Source organism: Eubalaena glacialis, chromosome 9 (assembly GCF_028564815.1).
Source record: "Eubalaena glacialis isolate mEubGla1 chromosome 9, mEubGla1.1.hap2.+ XY, whole genome shotgun sequence".
NCBI classification, from domain to species: domain Eukaryota; kingdom Metazoa; phylum Chordata; class Mammalia; order Artiodactyla; family Balaenidae; genus Eubalaena; species Eubalaena glacialis.
The window spans coordinates 39,940,988-39,959,430 of record NC_083724.1 but is presented as its reverse complement, the minus strand read 5'-3'; the positions used below and the strand labels follow the sequence as shown (position 1 = coordinate 39,959,430).

The 18,443-nt window shown below is 40.3% G+C and overlaps 1 long non-coding RNA gene across 1 annotated transcript in view; it reads left to right on the top strand.

Moving 5' to 3' along the window:
• LOC133098379 (uncharacterized) overlaps window positions 1-18,443 on the top strand; it is a 104,491-nt gene that overhangs the window by 38,685 nt on the left and 47,363 nt on the right. The window contains exon 3 of the long non-coding RNA XR_009702135.1: window positions 1,296-1,407. This is a non-coding gene — a long non-coding RNA (uncharacterized LOC133098379). The remainder of the gene's footprint in view (window positions 1-1,295; window positions 1,408-18,443) is intronic.

The window sequence follows — 18,443 nt, the reverse complement described above, 5'->3', positions numbered from 1 at the left end:
TCTAAAAATTAAAATAATACAAAAGTCACTTGAATCACTTCTAGACGTTCCTGTGCATTTAAATAACAGCATGGTTAACAAGCTCCTGTTAAAAGATGGCAGATGCAAGTAGAACTCTGCTGTAACTTCATAATTGAGGTCCAAAAAATTCAGTCGTGTAATGTGTGGGACCCACGTAGTGCAGAGTTCATGAAATGACCAATGTGAACTGGCTCCAGGAGGACAGGAGCCAATCACCAAACTCGGCATATCCAAATTTCCATTATCAAAGAGTGTGTAATTACAAGCTCCACTGTACTTCTGATTACTGGCTAGAGTGGCATGCCACACAGCCACACATGTAAACTCAGTTGCCATACACACTGCCTACTAGCTTTAAATTATGCAATTCTTGATTACTCTTGGCAAGAGTTAAACTATTTCAAATTTCACACGAAATTTGTACTTACCTAATAGGCCAATTACACTATTTCAAATATTCATTATTCTAATTTATCTACAACATGAGTATATTGTAAAAGAGCGGTATTTACTTTTTTAAATTAGGGAAAGTCAGGGGGATGTTTGCAACCAGAAGAGCTAAAAGCAAAAATCTTTAGAACAGTGTTCACAAGAGGTGGAATTAGGGTTGGGGAGGGATCATCATAAGCTTCTCTGTATCATTTCATGTATACTGTTTAATTTATTGTAAGGTGTATTTACTACTCTCACACAGTAAGTATTATATTAAAGTAATTAGATTCATAAAAACAGTAACGGTTGCTGCTCTTAATATTTCTCAATGACTGGTCCCTGCAATACTTGTTAAAAATGCAGAATCCCTGGTTCCAAACACAGTCCCAGTGAATATGACCCCCTCTACTGGGGTCCAGGAATCTGCATTGGAACCAGTGGTTTAGACCCAGATCTTACTAAAGGCTCACTTGTACGTCTTCTTCAAGCATATTTCAGGATTGAACTTCTTGTGAAGCCATCACATGCTGTATTGCCTTCAGTGGTGTTTACCATATCCCGGCATCCTTCCTTCCATTTCTGTACCACTAAAATGAGGGAAAAAAACCAAAATGACCTCACTGTCTCTCTCTTTTGGTGTATGATATTATCTAGGGGAACAGCAGTTCTTTTCAAGATCCTTTAAGCTGTGCAACCTCTTGAACATGGAACAGCTAAGAAAATCTCAGTTTTAAAATTCATGACAATGACTGGTTTCTTAATTATGTAAGGAGAAAGATTTTGAGACTGTCTTTGTATCTTATTTTGGTGCTAATCATTTTTTCTCATTCCCATGACTGCAGGAATATTGATCTCAGCGTTACTTTGACCATTAATGAATTATGATGGCAATAAGCAGAGACGCACACCTCCAGCCTCCTGGGAGCTTAATCTTCTGCTACAGCGTTTGCATTTGTAAGTCAGCACCTGTGTGATCCATATTCTAACTATTTGTTATTCTCCTTTAATTACATATTGGTGGTGGTCCATCTGTAGCCTGAGAGCAACCAACTGGAGACTCAAAGAAATTATTATTTTTTTTAATGTTTTTTTATTTTTACTTTTTTTTTTTAAAGGAATTCCTTTTATTTTTATTTTTTATTTATTTATTTATTTATTTAGTTTCGGCTGTGTTGGGTCTTCGTTTCTGTGCGAGGGCTTTCTCTAGTTGCGGCAAGCGGGGGCCACTCTTCACTGCAGTGCGCGGGCCTCTCACTATCGCGGCCTCTCCCGTTGCGGAGCACAGGCTCCAGACGCGCAGGCTCAGCAATTGTGGCTCACGGGCCTAGTTGCTCCGTGGCATGTGGGATCTTCCCAGACCAGGGCTCGAACCCGTGTCCCCTGCATTGGCAGGCAGATTCTCAACCACTGCGCCACCAGGGAAGCCCCTCAAAGAGGTTATTAAAGTATTAACTTTAAATTAGAAGGCCAAAAGGAAACATAGTTGGGTTTGTTCCTACCCATTCCAGTATGATGTTTCAGGACAGTTATTCCCTTTCATGTCAAGGAAACTTGGGTCTAAAAAGTTAGCACAGAACTTTTACCTTCAGAGAAGTTTTCACCTTAAATATTTCCTGTGTCACCAGTATTTCTGTTAGCATCAGCTTTACCTCATCTGTCAAATACCATTTTGTTCGGCAGGTGATACATTTTAAATCCTGTAGTTCCTACTTGGTCCTGATCAGTCACTCAAGTTGGGGTTTAGAGAATTGTAGATGGTCAAGTCAGTCCCCAAAATCTTTTCCTTTTAGCATTTTGGCAACTTTTTATTTTGACATAATTTCAAATTTCTATAGAAGTTTCAAGAATTGTACAAGAAATCCCCTTTACTGAGATTCATATTTATATCTTGCCCCATTTACTACCTCTCTTTCTATGAATCTGTCTGTATTGCACACTCTCTTTCTTTCCTGACCCATGTGAGAGTAAGTTGAAGACGTTGTACCCCTTTACCCTGAAATATTTTGTTATTTTCCTAAGAATAACATTCTTTTTAATAACCATGGTTTTATCAAAATCAGGTATTTTAATGATATAAACCACAGTCCAAATTTAAATTCAGATTTTCTCAATTGTCCCAATGATGTCCCAATAATTAGTTGTAAGCTGATTTTTTCCCCAGACCAGGATGTAATCCAGGATTGTGCATTGTACTGAGTTGTAATATCTGCTTTGTTTCCTTTAATCTGGAAAAGTTTCTGAGCCTTTGTCTTAACTTGTCTTAACTTTGTCTTAACTTTTGGGGGGTGGGGGGAAGACTCTTCATGCTGGGTTTGACTAGGATGTCCTCACGTTTAGACTTGGGTTATGTATTTTTGGCAGAGATACCATTGAGGTGAGGTCCTGTCCTTGTCAGTGTACCATATCGGGGGTACCCAGTGTCCATTTGTGATGTTAACTTTGATCACTTGGTTCAGGTGCTTACTCCACTGTAAAGTTACAGCTTTTCTCTTTGTAAATTACAAGTGTTTTGTGGGGAAATATTTTGAGACTGTGTCAATATCCTGTTTATAAAATTTTTTCTACTTTGCACGAATTGATGATGTTATAACTCCATCATTCCTTCTAGATTTATTAGTTGGCATTTTGCTGTAAGGAAAAGCTTTCCTTCTCTGCATTTACTTTTTTTGCTTATTTAAGTCTGAGCTCATGGATTCTTAGGTTATTCAGTGGGTTATAATCTATTTCTGTCCTTTTTAATTTTGATGCTTAAATTTTCTCAAATTTGGCCAGTGGCAGCCCCTTCAATCTGTTTGTCTTTTTGACATGTTACCATGATGCTTTGAAGCACTACCTTAGTTTCTGTAGCAACTGGCTCATCTTGTATTCCCTCTGCCCCCTCCCTGGAATTAACCATTTCTCCAATGAGCCCCCAGGTGAATTTTGGTAAGAAAATCAAATTTATCTTTTGTGCCTGCCCCTCCCTTTTTCTCTTACCTTTCAGTAACCTGTCCCATGAGTCCTTACTGTAACTGTGATTTTCAGTATCTCTAGTTAGAGAGGAAATTCTGATAAATTCATTTACCTTAAAATTGTTTAGGAATGATTGCATTACCCTTCTTAGAAATGCTTGCATTTTAAAAAAGGAAACCAGTTAGAAAGCAATGCTCAATTAAACAACAATATTAATCACAGAATGTTACTGGTGAAGGAGACTTTAGATCACAGGGTCACAGACTCAGCCACCCTCAGCCCCCTAAGAGTTAGCGTGAATGTGTGTGCGAAAAGCCCAGTGGTGTCAGCAACAGAGTGGTACAGACTGGGCTAAACTGGAGGGTGCAAGCCCACCTAATGATATTTAAATTAAAATAAATAAATAAACACTGGGCAGACCAAGCAAAATTTGTTTATTATCCTTATTTAGCAGAGGGCGGTCTATTAATGACTTTTGTGTTAAAGTAAAACTAAACTAATGGTTTTAACACTGTGCTTGGGGGAGCCACCAAGATGCTTTATAGAACTTTCCTGGGGGTTCTGAAATGCTGTGGACAGATCCACTCTCAACCTCCCGATCCTCTTCAGCCAGAGTCGCTTCCTTGTTATCTGTTTGATGTGACAGGTACTGTGGGAGTCTCTATTTGAAGGAAGGGATCTGTGGATTTTAAAACAAGTTCAACAATCACTGATGTAGTCCAGCTACCTGACCTTTCAGATTCTTGCAGATAAGCAGACTGAGGCCATCCGGGGATAACCAGTACTGCCGTGATTGTTACTGTCAGTGTTAAGCCTAAAACCCAGGTCTTCTGATGCTTGGTCCAAACTTTCTTCCCTACATAAAGTTGCTTCATCTAATGGTGGAAAATCAGGTGCTAGTGGCGAAGGTTATCCTAATGTCGTATCATGTACACAATAGGCCGTCTCTAAGTAAAGATGTCCCCGGGTGATACACAGCCTTTCATGCTCTGAAGACAAATACCCGTCCTGATTCTAGAGCTCTATAAATTGAGCATGTGAGTGAATATTTAGGTAGAAAAATCAGGTCATCAAACACTTTAGTCACTGACTGGCATGTTAAAATGATACTTTCATCCATAAGGAGGTATGATTTCTAATAAATACATCAGGTAATTTTTTCAAGTATATTCTTAAAACTCCTGGAAGATTTTTGCTAATTGATAGAATATCAAAGACTATTTCCTTTTCCATTCTTAAGAAATCATCTTTTACTATGATAAAGTTTTTCATTTCTTCAGTTAAAATGTATATGCTTAAAAGAAAAATGGTAAGATCTAGTATAAATCACTACATAGACATCATAAATCATTTTAAAGAGGACTGTTTTAGTCAATGTAGAGTTCTACTCAAACCTGTAGTTCTATTACAGTATAATATTTAACAGCTGGCAAACTCTTGCCTAAGTACTTTACTTTTTAAATTTTTAAACTGTATCTCTACAAAACTTAAAACTGGAGTAATTTTCTGAATGCTCTCACAAGGCCAGTTCAAAATTCCTGCATCTCTTTCATTTTTCAAATGAAACGGAGCTTTATCTTCGATTGTCTAGTTTATTTTTCTTGGTAGAAATAATATTTCTCCAAGGTTTTAAGAGGAAAAAATAGTATTAAAATATAAGTTGAATGTTAACACTTCTGATTGCTTCTAACATCCTGATATGATTAAAAGAAGACAGAAAGGCCAGGAAAGTCCTTGCAAACTAGATTTAAAATATTGCTTATTTAAAAATCTACGATCAAATGTAGTTTGTTTTTTTTTTTTAAATAAATCACTTTAGGATTTTTTTTTTTTTTTTTTTTAATTTATGGCTGTGTTGGGTCTTCGTTTCTGTGCGAGGGCTTTCTCTAGTTGCGGCAAGTTGGGGCCACTCTTCATCGCGGTGCGCGGGCCTCTCACTATCGCGGCCTCTCTTGTTGCGGAGCACAGGCTCCAGACGCGCAGGCTCAGCAATTGTGGCTCACGGGCCTAGTCGCTCCGCGGCATGTGGGATCTTCCCAGACCAGGGCTCGAACCCGTGTGCCCTGCATTGGCAGGCAGATTCTCAACCACTGCGCCACCAGGGAAGCCCCTCAAATGTAGTTCTGTTCAAGTATAATTCACTACTGGCAAATGCTAAATTGTTCTTGAAGCAAGCATTACTTCAACTTTTGTGGATTATTTTCTTAAATTTTAGACTTAACCATTCATTCCTTTCACTTTTTATTGTCATTATTCCCCTTTTGCTCATTTTGCAAGAGGGGAGTTTTTGGTTTTATTTTTTTAAAGGAAATACTAAACATAATGAATGAAACACATGTTATTACTGAGCCTAAAATGAATTGCATTAGCATTAGTATCTTTTATCTAATAAATTATAGTGCATATATATGCTTACCTATTAAAAAATTTTAACTTGTGGATACTTATATTCTAATTAGTGTTCTTTTTTTTTTCCTATCAAATAATTTATCACTGGATTTGTCACTTTACTAAGCCAGTTTATTATTGAACATGTGAGTTTTCCTCTCTTTTTATTAATTTTCATCATCACAAGACTATATGCATAATTATTCTGTTTCATCAAGAAACAGTTTTAAATGCTCACAGCGTTCATGGATGTATCCAGTTGTTTGTTATTCTTTCTTTCCTTTCTCTTCCTTTTTCTACCTTGAAGTTACCTTTTAGCCATCAGAGGCAGGTCATAGGCAATAGACTTTGTCTGTAAAATATAATGCCTACTTCACGGGGCTATTGGGAGAACTAAATACAATAATGGAAGCTCCTAGCACAGTGCATGACATCAGTATTTACTTTTTTACTTTTTGGTCCTTTAAGGAATTGTACTTTCACAAGTTTGACAAGTTCTCAAAACTGCTGTTCTGGGCAAAATTTCACTTTCAGTAAAATGAAAGCCTGTGAGTAACTAAGTATGGCTCTTTGTAGAGGTTACATTTAAATGTAATAGGTAGATTTAGAATTTTGCCAAAGATGGGAGCAAGACAGCTTAGTGTGAAGGGAGGAGCCTTGGTTATGGGACAGCTACTACCCCCTCAGTCACTGACCTGCCGTGTGACCTTAGTCACTTTGCTTTTGGGCTTCAGTTTCTTCAGCTGTATTAGGATGTGGACGGTCTCCAGAGTGCTTTTGGTTCTAAAACCTGATGATTCTACAAATGCAGCACTTTTAAAAAATGGATTTATCCTTGTGGTGAAAAAATTCCTGGAAGATGTATACCATCACATTCATGCTGGGGGTGCCTGGGTGATGGCAGGAGGGATGGCCTTCTTTTTCTTCCCTCCCCATCTCCTTCCCTTCTTTCCTTCCTTCCCTGACTTGTTTCTTCTTTCAGCAATTATTTATAGCACCTTCCATGAGCCAGGCACTATGGAGTGAGCAACAAGTTCAGCTTGGTGAACTTCAGTGAGCTTATCTTCCATGAGCCAGGCAAGAGTGAGCAAGAATGTTTCAGTCCAGCATTCATGAAGCTAATAGTCTTATTTTATTTATTTATTTATTTATTTATTTATTTATTTATTTATGGCTGTGTTGGGTCTTCGTTTCTGTGCGAGGACTTTCTCTAGTTGTGGCAAGCGGGGGCCACTTTTCATCGCGGTGCGCGGGCCTCTCACTATCGCAGCCTCTCTTGTTGTGGAGCACAGGCTCCAGACGCGCAGGCTCAGTAATTGTGGCTCACGGGCCCAGCTGCTCCACGGCATGTGGGATCTTCCCAGACCAGGGCTCGAACCCGTGTCCCCTGCATTGGCAGGCAGACTCTCAACCACTGTGCCACCAGGGAAGCCCAAGCTAATAGTCTTTTTATCTATTTCTTTTTTTTTTCCCCCTAAAAAATGTCAAACATATAGGGAACCAGAAGGAACAGTAACTTGAACATCTATATCTCCTAGATTTACCAACTGTTAACATCTTTTATTCTCTGTGTGTGTATGTGTGTGTGTATATACACCCATATGTATATATATATACACACCCATATGTATATATATATGTGTATACACACACACGTTTTTCTGAACCATTTAAAAGTGCAGACACCATGCTTCGCCTCTAAGTAACTGAATGTACATCTCCAAGAATCAGTACACTCTCACAAGTAACCATAATACCATGATCACACCTAACTTAGGTGACCCACCCCCAAATTAGCACCAATCCTATAGAATTATATAATGTCTATTCCATATTCAGATTTCTTTAATTATCCCAAGAATGTCTTTTATTGCCCTCTTCATCAAATCCTGGTTCACCAATCAAGGTTCACATGTTAATTTGGTTTTTATTCTTCTGTCTCTTTTAATATAGAACTGTTCCCCCACTTTTTCTTTTTTAATGACATTGACTTTTTGAAAAGTGCAGGCTCATTGTCTTACAGAACATACAAAATTCTAGATTTGTCTGATTGTTTCCTTATGGTGTCATGTAACTTATTTCTGTATTCTGTGTATTTGTTGTAATCTGGAAGTGAAGTCTAGATGTTTGATTAGATTCATGTTAAAAGTTCTTGGCAAAAATATTTTATAGGTGAAGTTGTGCTGCAAAGTTATATATATTTGAAGTTTTCTACAAAGATCATCTATTACTAATGATGAAGAAATAGAAATAAATTTAAATTTATATTATATAATACATTGAATATAGTGGAAAAAGCATGAGTTTGCTAGCAGAGGCCTGGATTTGAGTACAGATTCTATTCTCTCTAGCAGCTTGACCTACTGAGTAGTTTAGCTCTCCACAAAAGACCAGAGAAGACAGAATCACTCCAGGAACCTTCTTGAAACATGCATGCGTGTCCCTCCACTCCACTCCCTGGTATTTTTTTTAAAAGGGGGACTTTTTTATACCACCCCTCATCCCCAGGCCACCCTTCTCACCCCCACCCCAGGCTTAAATGCCACCAATTCTGTGTGCCAGGTGTCCTTATCTGAGAAATTTGGAAAATGTCTACCTTGAAGGGTTATTGTAAGTGTTGGAGATTAATAATAACATGTAAAGTGCATAGCACAGAGTCTGCCGCATTATTATATGCTCAATTCACCACCACTGTTATTGTTATTACATCAGTAATTTGCAAAGAAGGGAGAGAGAATTTGAAAAGGGACAGGAAGTGGTATAGTACAGAATATTCAGTTTCTAAGTGGTTACTTCAAAAACCTTCCAAGAGTGTTTGTGCTCATGCAGTGACATCAATAAAAGTTCAGCTGAGACAGTGCTATGACACAGTAATCATTAACATTTATGCAGCCCTTTACAGTTTACAAAGCACATCCACATTCATTATTATGTCTGATATACGCCCTCTTTCATGAAGATCAGCTGCGCTTAATGCTTCGCCCAAGGACACAGCGTAATCCATGGGGGAGCTCAAATTAGGAGTTCTGATTGTAGAACAGACTTCTTTTGCTGAAAATGTGCAGCCTGGAACAGACACCAAATGTCTCCTTTCTAAATTCCTGACCAAGGGACTCTTTCCTTATGGTGTCGGTTACTGAAATGCTTAGTTTAAAACTCTTTGAGTCTATTTCACACAGCTCCTCATCTGTCGTATTTTATCTGCGTTGGGTGACATTTCCTGTACTGTCGTGCGTTGTCACTCAGCCAGAAGGCTTTAGTTATTTCTTGCTCTTTGCTCTAACAGAGAGAAATACTGGTTAATGAATCTGAATTAACACCATCAGGTGCATATTAAAAATGCATTCGAACCTTTCAGCTGGACTAATTTCCTTCCTAACATTGTGTAGCACTGGGCAAATTAAAGACTCATCCAAAGATTGGCCCTTGTTTTTTGAAGCAGTTAGAATTGGTGTTTCTTAGTGTTGACCTTGATATTTTTTACCTGGTCATGTATAGCTCTTTTCTGGATAAGAAAAATATTACTAGTTTAAACAAAAACTGACTATCTTTGGTTTAGCAAACTAGTGTAGCATAAAACATCTTAGAGGAGGTGACTTATTCTTTATTATTCAGTTCAAGGTATTTTCTAGTTTCTTTTCTGATTTCTTCTTTGTATCACAAGATATTTAGAGTTATATTTCTTAATTTCCAAATATTTGTGAACTTTTTAGTTAACTTGTTGCTAATGGTATCTATATTTCTATTCATATTAATGTTTTAGCATAATTCTGCCATGTCCAGGGAACAGATTCTGTGAGGTTTCAGTCTTGTAAAAGCAGCTGAGACTTGCTTTGCTGTCCAGCATTTGTCAGTTTTGTAAGTGCTCCAAGTGCACTTGAAGAAGGAAATGTTTTCTGTAGCTGTTGGTAGGAATGTTCCTTGTATATCAGTTACACCGTGTGTTAATCTTGCTAGAATCATGTGTATTTGCTGATTTGCTTTTTTTTTTGCTTGACTGTTTGCTTACCCTATTATTTCCCAAGGGTTAAAATGTGTGTTAAAGGGACTTCCCTGGTGGCACAGTGGTTAAGAATCTGCCTGCCAATGCAGGGGACACAGGCTCGAACCCTGGTCCAGGAAGAGCCCACATGCCACAGAGCAACTAACCCCGTGCACCACAACTACGGAGCCTGTGCTCTAGAGCCCGCATGCCACAACTACTGAGCCCACGTGCCACAACTACTGAACCCTGTGCACCTAGAGCCCATGCTCCACAACAAGAGAAGCCACCGCAATGAGAAGCCTGCACACTGCAATGAAGAGTAGCCCCCGCTCACCACAACTAGAGAAAGCCCGTGCTCAGCAACAAAGACCCAACACAGCCAAAAATAAATTAAAAAAAAAAAAAGTGTTAAAATCTCTCACTAAAAGTATAAATGCATTTCTTTCTTCAGTTTTTGATATATATACATATTTGGAGGCAAAGTTATTAGGTGCATACAAAATTTAGAATTGTTCTGTCTTGTGAATGTAACCTTTTTCTCAGAATGAAGTGTCCCTCTTTGTCTCTAGGGATGCTTTCTGCTTCAGACACTGCTTTGATACTAATACAGCTATACTGTGTTTCTTCTGGTTAATATTTGCATCCTTTTTGTCATTCTTTTCCTTTTTCTCTCTGATTATTCTCAATCTTTTTAATATTTCATATGCATTTCTCCTTAATATTTTGCCATATTTCCTTTACATAATTTTTGCTCATCTTTTAAAATTAAGTTGTAGACATTGTGACTTTAGCATACATCTTCCCAAATAATCCCCTAATATCATCTAATACCCAGCCCATACTGAAATACCCACAATTGTTCATAAGGTGACTTTTATAACTTTGTGGGTCATTGCATTTGACTGTGTGGCTCTTAGTCTTTCAAAATCTAGAATAAGCTAACTTAATCAATACACTGTTGTACCAAATGACCATAAGGAAATGAAAAATATTTTAAAGATTACTCTTAAATATATGTAAGAAATATAGTCAGTACATCCCATTTGTAAAAATAATCTGAAAAACACAGAAAGTAGAAATGAAAAAATAGCAAACACTTTTATATCTTCCACCAATTTTGAACATGGCTGCCTTCCTGGTATTATATTTATCTATTTCTGATTTTTGAAGAAACCTTAGTCTGTTTCACATTATATGCTCATTATAGAGGCTTAGAAGTAAAATTTCTGAGACTAAAGGTATAACCTCTTTTAAGGCTTTCCAGGACGGTGTTTCAAAGTTTAACAATCCCAATGTGCCAAAGCTTACTGCATTAGAAGGGATGTCCTCTTCAAAGCAGACACCACATGGGTAATTACTTATCATGGATATTTAATTATCGTGGATAATTTGTGGCCACACACCTATAGTGGAGATATCCTGTGGTAAAAACTGAAAATGCCAGGTACCTTCTCAGTCTCCCTTGAAGCTAAGCCATCAGCATGTAACCTGGGATTAACCAGTCAAATTAGCCCCCTTCAGACTTTGAGGCTGAAGCCGTTTACACAAAGAAGCAGGCACAGTGGAGACTCCTTCTGGGGGATATAGTGGCAGCCGCTTTGAGCAAGTCAGCATCTGATACTCAGTGCTGAGGTAGTAATTCAAGCCATGAGGTCCAGCATCCAGTGGTGGTGGCAGCAGTGTCCTCACCAGAAGAACTCTGGCATGATTTTGGCTCTGGTCTGGGCCAATGTCTTATTCTTTCCCATTTCTTGAGCCTGGTTGTCCAGCCTTCTCTGACCCCCTGTCAAGTCTCAATATCCTTTAAGAAATACTTCTCTAGCAGCCGCATAGCACAGGGAGATCAGCTCAGTGGTTTGTGACCACCTAGAGGGGTGGGATAGGGAGGGTGGGAGGGAGGGAGATGCAAGAGGGAAGAGATATGGGAACATATGTATATGTATAACTGATTCACTTTGTTATAAAGCAGAAACTAACACACCATTGTAAAGCAATTATACTCCAATAAAGATGTTAAAAAAAAAAAAAAAAAACTTCTCTACTGAAACCAGCCAGGGTTTGATTCTATTGCTTACAAAAAAAGAACTTGACTAACTTTCCATGCAGGGATTCTCCCTTCTATATAGCAGGACCTATTTCAAATGGCAGGAAAATTGGCATGCATGAGGGAGATCGGGGGGAACAGAGAGGGCTCAGCAAGTTAACTTCTCAGGACTGGGAGTTGGGAAGAGTCTAGTTGAAACTGGGTCAATATTGGAAGGAAGGTAAGAGCGGCTTCTTAAGAAGGTAACATTTATCATTCTTGGGTACCTGATCTGGTTGTCAGCAGAGTGATTGCAGGGCCAGTTCAGGAGTCCAGCCCTTGTAAATGTGACACCAGAAATGTTAGACCTCCAGATGGGTGGTAAGCCAAGTGGCCTTGGTTGAGACTGTGACTGTGCATCTGAGACTCTAGGTGGGATAGAGGGACAGTGGCAGATGAAGCTGTGTAGGCTTGAAGTAGAAGCTAACAATCGCCATGGAAGGCCATGCCACCACTTTTAGAAATTCTCTTTGGCAATTTCTTTAGAACCAATTTTCAAGTAATACAACCAAAGCAGCCTCATTCCGTAGGAGGCCAACTTTGTGTCTGACCAAAACCGGTATTGCCCCAGCTTGTTCACCGTTCCCATGGGGATTGACTTGGAATTGAGTAAAAATTTAAATAAATTTTGGCAATTTCAAAAATCCGGAAAACCAAGGTTGTAACCACTGAGATATTTTTAAAAGCATTGCCAGCTCTAAAGGCAAGCTTTAGAGTAACTATTTATTTAGCCTTTATGTATTTCCAAAGTTACATCAGTACTTCCCATCAACTATCTTCTTTTAATCTCTCAACAACCCTGAAAGGTAGGTGTTAGTAACCTTGTTTTATGGATGAAAGCACAGGGTGTTAGTAACCTTGTTTTATGGATGAAAGCACAAGCTGAGATGTTAATTATCAGATAAGACAGCACGTCTTAAAGCGAGAATTCAAACCCAGATCTGGTTCATTCTAAAGCACATGTTCTTTTCAGCATTACTGTTGTCTCCTCAGGAGACTGCTTTAAAGAGAACAATATACAGCTGACTATAAATTCCAGCTTTTAAAAGTCACAGTTAACATATCCAGAAGCGCATTTGTGAAATATCTCACAGCATTCTGCCAAAAGGCTGTGAAATCTTTGATTAAGGGCTTAAAAATGGTGAAAAGTAATAAACAGTAGGTCTGACTACAACTCAAGTAGTAAAACACCTTCACTGATTTTCATACTCAGCAAAAATATTTTTAATGATTAAAAAAAAGTCATAGTACTCACTCTACTAACTCAATGACACGCTGAAATATTAGCCTAGCTTTGTGTAACCTTAAACGCGGCCACGCTCTCTGTGTGGGCATGATGCTTTCTGCCAAGGGGTGGAAGAGTGGGCCCACTTGTGAGGGGATTCTTTCTGGGAATTTCTTTCCATGATTCTTTTTTTTTTTTTTTTTTGACTGCGTTGGATCTTCGTTGCTGCACGCGGGCTTTCTCTAGTTGCAGCGAGCGGGGGCTACTCTTCATTGTGGTGCGCGGGCTTCTCATTGCAGTGGCTTCTTGTTGCAGAGCACAGGCTCTAGGCATGCGGGCTTCAGTAGTTGTGGCGCACGGGCTCAGTAGTTGTGGCTCATGGGCTCTAGAGTGCAGGCTCAGTAGTTGTGGCGCACGGGTTTAGTTGCTCCGCGGCATGTAGGATCTTCCCGGACCAGGGCTTGAACCGGCGTCTCCTGCATAGGCAGGCGGAGTCTTTTTTTTTTTTTTCAATTTATTTATTTAATTTATTTATTTTTGGCTGCACTGGGTCTTCGTTGCTGTGCGCGGGCTTTCTCTAGTTGTGGCGAGCGGGGGCTACTCTTTGTTGTGGTGCGCGGGCTTCTCATTGCGGTGGCTTCTCTTGTTGCGGAGCACCGGCTCTAGGCGTGCAGGTTCAGTAGTTGCGGCTCGTGGGCTCTAGAGCGCAGGCTCAGTAGTTGTGGTGCACGGGCTTAGTTGCTCCGCGGCATGTGGGCTCTTCCTGGACCAGGGCTCAAACCCGTGTCCCCTGCATTGGCAGGCGGATTCTTTTTTTTTTTTATTTTTTTATTTTTTTATTTTTTTATTTTTTTATTTTTTTTTATTTTTTTAATGCTATCTTGTCTGCTTACATTCTTTTTATGTATGTATGTATGTATGGCTGTGTTGGGTCTTCGTTTCTGTGCGAGGGCTTTCTCTAGTTGTGGCAAGCGGGGGCCACTCTTCATCGCGGTGCGGGGGCCACTCTTCATCGCGGTGCGCGGGCCTCTCACTATCGCGGCCTCTCGTTGCCGAGCACAGGCTCCAGACGCGCAGGCTCAGTAATTGTGGCTCACGGGCCGAGTTGCTCCGCGGCATGTGGGATCTTCCCAGACCAGGGCTCGAACCCGCGTCCCCTGCATTGGCAGGCAGATTCTCAACCACTGCGCCACCAGGGAAGTCCCTTTCCATGATTCTTAATGTGTGTTTGTTAAGGACCGCGCACACACGCACACACACACACACACACACACACACACACACACACACTAGCTAAAAATCTAACCCTCTAGATTTCATTTGGCTAACCTCAGGCCAGTCTTCAGACTGCTGCTAATGCCCACCAGAAAGGGAGAAAGAACGGGGAGCAATCACTGAACTGCAGTGCTTTTACACTTCCTCCCCGCCAACAGTGAGGGAGGGAACCATTGTGTAGATGGTGAGGGGGAGGTGGGGGAAGTGTGATTGGGCTGGGGAGGTGGTGAAGATTTCAGATTTTCTTTTTAAAAATAATAGTTTGCTGCATGGGCATCAGCAGGGGATAGGGCGGTGCCTGCCCTGCTTGGTGGCGCTCGTCCCACAGACCCATTCACCGTGGGGTTGTCTCTGTGTTAGGAGCTGGTCTGGGGGTTGCTGAGCAGATCGAGTCTTCGTTTGTCTTTGCTCACCTTGGGTGGTGCTCTGTCTGTTTCACCGCCCAGTCACTGACACGGTGAGGGTTGCCACTGTGGTGCTGTGTTGTCTTAAGGGTTCCGAAAAACAGCAACGGCAACCACCAAGGAAACAAGCAAAACCTTTCTGCTTCCCAAATCTGTCCCCGAGGGAAGATTCAAAGGGTGCAAATGCTGTTCTGGACCAGATGGGCACTAGTGTCTCTGTTCTCCTCTGAATATGGGCTTGGTGGTAGGAGGCAGGAAGGAGCCCAGCAGAGGGGTTTTGCACGCTGTTGCCCTCCTGCTACAGTTGTTTCAGACGCTCCAGCTCCAGCCAGCCGGTCCTAGATTGTCTCTGCACAGCACGCAGAAAAACCTTTGTTTTGTAAAAGTAACTCCTTTGATTTCTCCCAGCCTCGGACCCTGCTTAGTTAGGGGCACTGACCATCTCTGGCCGTCCTGGGGAGTGAGGAGGGGACCACCCATGGCTTCCCAGCTGTACTACCTGTGGAGCAAAGTGTTCAGAAGCAAAGGATTTTTAAAAATGTAATAATATAAAAAGAACGAAAGAAAGAAGACCTCTGAAAATCCTTACTGTTTCCTGCTATCTCCTACAGCGATTGCCCTTTCATTAGTGTGGTATAACAGTGTGAAGGTTTTTTTCACTTTGATATCAGCCTAATTCTTGAGATTAAGCTTGGCAAGCCACTTATCAAGGTTAGTGAGAAGAAAGGTGTGTGACTGGGAATCATCACCTAGTCCTTTAGCTATTATACATTTTCAGTTCATCCTTTGAGGAGTAAGACAATACTATACTATAGTTTAGTTTAGTATTGTTTACTATAGTCAAACAATACCATATTGTGTTACTACTCAGGATCCCCTTGGTTGCTGGCAACCGAAATCCAAACTGAACTTGTCTAGGAAAAAGGGAGGGTTTATTGGGAGGATATTGGGATATTTTAAGTAACCAAAGGCAGGATTAAAAGTCAATCTATGGGCTTCCCTCGTGGCGCAGTGGTTGAGAATCTGCCTGCTAATGCAGGGGACACGGGTTCGAGCCCTGGTCTGGGAAGATCCCACATGCTGTAGAGCGGCTAGGCCCGTGAGCCACAATCACTGAGCCTGCGCATCTGGGGCCTGTGCTCCGCAACAAGAGAGGCAGCGATGGTGAGGGGCCCACGCACCGCGATGAAGAGTGGCCCCCGCTTGCCACAACTAGAGAAAGCCCTTGCACAGAAACGAAGACCCAACACAGCCATAAATAAATAAATAAATAAAATTAAAAAAAAAAAAAAGTCAATCTATGGGAAAGGCAAGGAAGCAGTCAAAAATTTAATACAAAACAATAAAACGGGGAGCCAAAGTGCTACCAGGATTCTCTCCCTCTGCCTTCATTTCTGCTGTTCCTGGTTGTCCACGTCCTTCTCTCTCAGTGTATTGTACAATAGATCTTGAGTTTCACAGTTGTCGGCTAGAGCACAAAAGGGGCCTTGACTTTATTTCTTAATTCCAGATAGAAAAACCTTAGGGAAGGTGCTGATTGTCCTGACTTTAGGCAGGGGCCCCAGCCTGCTCGAATCAATTGTGTCAGTGGTACGGGGTCATCTAAGAACTTCTTGAACCACATGTTTGGAGTGTGGAAAGGAGCAGGTCCAAGAAGGGAGTTTCTTTCTTGGAAGGAGGGAGGGGTTCTAGTCAAACAAAATAGCAGATACCCACTATAAATATATGTAATATAGTTGCACATAGATCTGAAAAGAATTCTTATTTGATTTTGACCATCTTGGCAACCAGAGTCTTGATAAAAGCCAACAATTAAAAACCTAATCCAGATACGTATATATGGTAAGAACTATAGGATTCATTCATTCATTCATTTTAACTTGGGACTCCAAAGAAGGCAAAATATGGAGAATGACTGGACTCACATTATAAAGAAAACCAAACACATAGTAGTTTACAGTCATATTTATATACACTATTGTGTAAGGGATTTTAGTGAATTTTTATGTTCACCTCAGGTTCCTCCTGAAAGAAGCTATGACCACTGTAAATTCATGTGTCTAAGGGAATTCTCTATGCTTGTCCAGACTGGATTCTCTTCTGCATGCTCTCCATTGCTTTTGTCTTATTTGGTTTTGTCTGAGATGTCCACTTTTTACTTCTTATTTCTGACTGTTGCCTCTGCCAACCCACGGGAACAGCCGTGCTCACCATGGCCCCCTGGCCTGATTGAGTTCCCTCTGTGTGCTCTCAAGGGCGTCCATTGTCATTCTGCGGAGGTGGCTGCCTCTCCAGGTGCTGATGGTGGGTGGAATGTTTGAAGCCCCCTAGGCAGGAGGAGCTTTCTTCTCCTGACTGGTATCTGAAGAGCACGTTAAGAGATTGTTCCTTTACTCAGCTCCCTGGTGTAGTCTTCTGCATGAAACACTCCTTCTCTCTACCACCCATCTCGCCTGACTCCCTGCCACAATATGTTGCCAGCAACCTAGATATTACTGTTCATTAATTCATGCCTAACATGCAGTGGCTTATACTAGGTGTTATTGAATGTCTAAAAATAGGCACAGAGCCTGGAAGTGAGAAGTGAAAATTGCAAAATGGCTGGGTGGAAAAAATGATGGAACACAGAGCAGGCCTTTTGATATTTTTCCTTGTGGTTATCTTTTACAGGTTAAATAAGACAAATATTCATGGTGAACCCAGGGCAGTTAGCCACTTCAGATGTTTTACTTCTTAGCCTTTTCCAAAATCTGTTTTATTTATTTAATTTAACAGGACTTTGCCTTGATTGGGGCCATTTGTATAAGACGTTTTGCATTATGCGTTTGCAATCATGTGTGCATGTTTGCATTTCTCAAGTTTTGCCTGTCAAATCAGGCAACTAATTTCAGCAAATATACGTTCATGTCCACATGACCATCATGGGGCATAAGACTATACTAAAACAAACCCCCCAAATGGTCTTTAGGAGTAAAAGGTTTTATATTTTCTATTTATAGGAAGAATTTGGGGGGAAGGAGGAGAGCATAGCTTTATTTTTAAAATAGTATAATTGAGTATATAATTTAAATGCAAAACTGTAGGCTAGTATTTTCTGATTGTAACCTGAACACCTGACGGGACAAAGAGGGTTGCAGTATTCCTATTCTTGATTACTGAACAACAGACCTTTCTGCTTTTCTTTTCTTTCTTTCTTTTTAATTGAAGTATGGTTGATTTACAATATTATATTAGTTTCAGGTGTACAAATAGTGATTCAGTGTTCTTATAGATGATACTCCATTTAAAGTTATTACAAAATAATGGCTGTGACCTTTTTGCTTTTCCTTCCTCCTCTGCTTTCCTGGGACAGCACTCCCCATGAAGTGTTAGCCCACTGCTTACTCTTATCCTGTTTTCTAGGAGACTAGGCTAAGACATCTTCTAACATGCTGTAAACATGATTTCACAAATAATCTTAGTACTATGATTTTATTTAATCTTTCTAACAAATCTATAAAGTAAATAGCCTAGGCCCACTCGTTATAAATGTCAGGGCTGGAATGTGTATCCACAATTTTTGATTTTAAGTCAAGGACTTTTCACGTTATTCGTGTTTCTCAAATTAGGGTCTGAAGATCCTTGAAAGCCTGCAGTTGTATTTTCAAGGGGCCTTGAGTTCTCTGCAAGAATTTAATT